Here is a 4,335-nt window from a genome sequence, read left to right on the forward strand (position 1 = left end):
GTGGCGTCAGCGATTGGCACATAAAACCGATGAGGCTCAAGGGGTGCACGCTCATGGACAAGCCTTGGACGTCACCCTGACATTGACATGGGCTTCTTCATCTTCAAGATCCTCCCTGTCATCTTCTCCCTCTTGTACCACTTGTTGTGTGGTATCCGGTCCTCACTCATCTCTGAAAGGCATTGCGCCGAAGCCTTGCGCCGAAGTTGATCTCAATCCGTCTTTTATGAGATCTTGCCAGTTCAAGTAGTTAGTATTGTGCTTGATCTTCTGAAAGGCATTATGCACTGAGCAAGGCAATAACCCATGGCAGTGGCCATGATCATTGTACTGATCATGGCTATGCCCAATAGCAGTGCCCTTGGTTAGTAAATTTATGAAGGCTAATGCCCAACGACAATGGCCTTGACCAAGGCTAGTGCCCAACGACAATGGCCTTGGTGAAATCCATTGTCGTTGGGAATTAGCCTTCATAAATTTACTAACCAATAAATGGATCGTTGTACTGATCAAGCCTTATGCCCAACGGCATTGGACATGACTAGTGCACCGATCAAGGCTTATGACCAATGGCATTGGTCATGATCAGTGCACATATCAAGCCTATGCCCAACGCCAATTACTTGATCACTGCACTGGTCAAGTCTTATGCCCAATGACAATGGTCATGATCAGTGCAAATTTTTACTACTAGCATAGACAATTGTTCTACTGGCATGCACGTTTGTCCTACTCAGATCATATACTTACACATTTAGCAAACATTTACTTCCTACTCCGATCATAGCATGCATGCAATAAACTCGATATTTGTGTCTTTTAACGAACTCATATCTTTTGAACCTCTCTCTTTTGGCATGTGCTCTTTGTCCATATGTGAATATGCTAGATGTTTCTATTCTGTCTTATACGATTTGCGCTGTCGGCACACTTGTTATGTTGATAGATCAGATTAGGGTTAATAAAAAATTGCTTAAGTGGCAAATACAAAGGGCATATTTCCTAATCCTTGATTGTGCTAGAATCAGTTAAGTTTGAATGAACTTTCAATTGAGTTGTCCGTCAAGAACTCTAAACTTACAAGAATTAAAAATATATTCATATTTTTTAAAAACATTAAAATTGTGCAGTGCCTTATTATTATCTGATCTTCTAAATTTAAATGCTTAGCCTCTACTAACCTATTTATCTCAACATGCAAGCATGCTACTTGAGCCAGCAACATGCATGGAATTAGGCCCATCTTAATATAAAAACATGAATAAGAAAAGACACCTCAACTTGCAAACATGCATGGGGTATTTTACAACTATAAAAATATACAATAATCCAACACAATAAAGAATATGTATTTTAAGTTTTAGTTTTCATATTCTTTCTTACAATATTCGTGTTTCATACAATCAATTTTTTTGAAAAGGAGGAATACATCCGGCCTCTGCATCAGTCGATGCATGCAGCCATATTATTAGAAGTCGCAATAGAGTCTTAACATCCAAGTAAGCTCAAAATCCGAGCAAAAAAGGAGAAAAAATATATGTAAAGTGCCACAATCGGCAATAAAACGCCACATCCAGCGATAGAAAACAGGCTATGATGCCTACACACCTAGCCTATTATTAACTCGTCATCCAAATCGGCTGAAGATAGCTGTGCTACCGTCTGCGGTTGCACCTAATAACCATAGGCCTCCTGTAGTCCGCATGGGTGAGTAACGACCACATACGGATCCAGGCTGTAGCTCTGTAGATAACCTACAAAAAATTGGTGAATGTTGTACCATTAAAAATCATATCATTTCTAGTGTTCCATATAGCCCACAATAAAGCACATATCCCTATCCGAATATATTTAGCTATGTGTATGTCTACTCCATTAGGCCAATAAAGCACATATCCATATCCGAATATATTTAGCTATGTGTATGTCTACTCCATTAAGCCACGTCCCAAATAACGTGTTTATGCTCATTGGAGGTTGGATGTTAAAAGCTATATGAATAGTTTGCCATAACAATTTTGCAAGTGGACACTCGAGAAAGAGGTGTTTAATCATTTCGTTTTGATCACAAAAACATCACATGCAGTTACCAACCCAATTCCTTTTCATCACATTATCTTTGGTCAAGATCTCCTTTGTGGACGAACCACATAAAGATCTTGATGCGGAGTGGAACTTTAATCTTCCAGATGTGCAAAGACCTCGACAATGGCCCAGAGTCAATTAAGTCCAAATTCATGGATTTCACAGAGAATAATCCATTTGTGGTTAACTTCCAACTAATTTTATCTGCCTGGTCTGAAAGTTGAACATCCATCAACCTACGGACCAGGTGTAACCAAGCATTCCAACGTTCCTCTACAAGAGATCTCCTAAATTGGATGTTAAGTGGTACTGAATCTTATACTGTGGCAACATAATCCTCCTTACGTTGACAATGTTATATAGGGAAGGGTATTGTAAAGTCAAAGGCGTCTCCCCTAGCCATGTGTCCTCCCAGAATCTAGTAGAGGTACCACTACCAACTAGGAACTTCACCCGCTGGAAGAAAGTTACTTTTGTCTTCATTAACCCTTTTCAAAATGGTGAGTCCGTTGGCCTTGCATTCACCTAGGCCAAAGTCTTAGTATGTAGGTATTTATTTCGTAAGATTTGTACTCACATGCCTTCGGTCTCTGTAGATAGTCTGTATAGCCATTTGCTAAGCAAACATCTATTCTTTACCTCTAAATTCTCGATCCCTAACCCACCCTGGTCGTTTGGTGTACACATGATATCCCATCTAGCCAGTATATATTTCTTCTTGGCCTCATCGCTTTGCCAGAAGAATCGGGATCTGTAAAAGTCTAATCTTTTCCGTACCCCTACCGGTACTTCAAAGAAAGATAGGAGGAACATCGGCAAACTCATCAAAACCGAGTTAATCAACACCAGCCGCCCTCCGTAAGACATTAGCTTGCCCTTCCAGCAGCTTAATCTTTTTTTGAATCTATATATCTTCTATGCATTTCCATTCTTTGTTCGTTAACCGTCTATGATGGATCTGGATCCCGAGATAACTAAAAGGTAAGGATCCCATTTCACAACCGAACAAGTTTCTGTAATTGTCTTGTTCTTCTTTAGCTCTCCCAAAGCAGAACAGTTCGCTTTTATTGAAGTTGATTTTGAGCCTAGACAGTTGCTAAAAAAGGCATAGAATAAGCTTCATATTCCTAGCTTTTGCAAGATCGTGTTCCATGAAAATGACAGTATCATCCACGTATTGTAGGATGGAGACGTCTCCCTCTACGAGGTGAGGAACGAGACCTCCTACTTGGCTACTCTCTTTAGCCCGACTAATAAGTACTGCCAACATATCCGCTACAATGTTGAACAGCACATGAGACATGGAGTCTCCCTGCCGTAACCCCTTACGTGTCTGAAAATAATGACCTATGTCATCATTTACCTTTATCCCGATACTGCCTTTCTGTATGAATGAATCCACCTAAGATCTCCCGTCTTGGTTGAACCCCTTCATACGTAAGGCTTGCTAAAGGAAGGGCCATTTGACCTTATCATACGCTTTTTTAAAATCCACTTTGAAGTCAATCCCATCTAGTTTCTTCAGATGCAAAAATATTAGTGAGATATATTGCAAAAGCTATTTTCCTGCCGACTGTTAGTTAGCGCCAGGCACGTATGATTGCTTTTTTTTTCTTCGATCTTTCTTTTCTGATCGGCTCTGCTCTGTCATGTAAAAAGAGCTTCAAAAAATTAGTGCCACTGCTAGGATTCGAACACACAACCTGTTGGTCGTGGCCACGACTCATTACCAGCTGAGCTGACTACTTGTTGTGTTTCATGTGCGGGTTAATCTGTATTTCTACCTTAATAAATGAGAGCGAGAAAAAATGACCACAACGCCTTTGATGAGGAGACAAAACCATTTGCTCCAAGTTTTTTAAAGGGCCGGTGCAACGTGTTTTGTACTCCATTTGTCTCTTTTTTGTAGTGATGAATGTTTTCTAAAGAAATAAATGTTTCACTCCTATAGAATTCGAACAACGGTCTTCTCGTTTGTCATATCTCGGTAAATTCTTTTGTAATGAGATTGATAATTATATGTACCACAAACCTGATAGCTTATGTACAAATATCGTCGTAGGTTTTGTTTGACAAAAATATTCCTGCCGACTGTTCATTAGCGATAGGCACACACGCTTCGATTGTCGTTGGATGCGCATCGAACGATCCCGCGAAAGCCTCCCGAGCGCCACAGTTTCCTTTTGTTTTCTCTGTTGCATGCACGCACGCAAAAATTGGTGCGAACAAGAGAGGATTCGATCCTTGCAC

The sequence above is a fragment of the Triticum dicoccoides genome, chromosome 7B (assembly GCF_002162155.2).
Source record: "Triticum dicoccoides isolate Atlit2015 ecotype Zavitan chromosome 7B, WEW_v2.0, whole genome shotgun sequence".
Classification (NCBI taxonomy): domain Eukaryota; kingdom Viridiplantae; phylum Streptophyta; class Magnoliopsida; order Poales; family Poaceae; genus Triticum; species Triticum dicoccoides.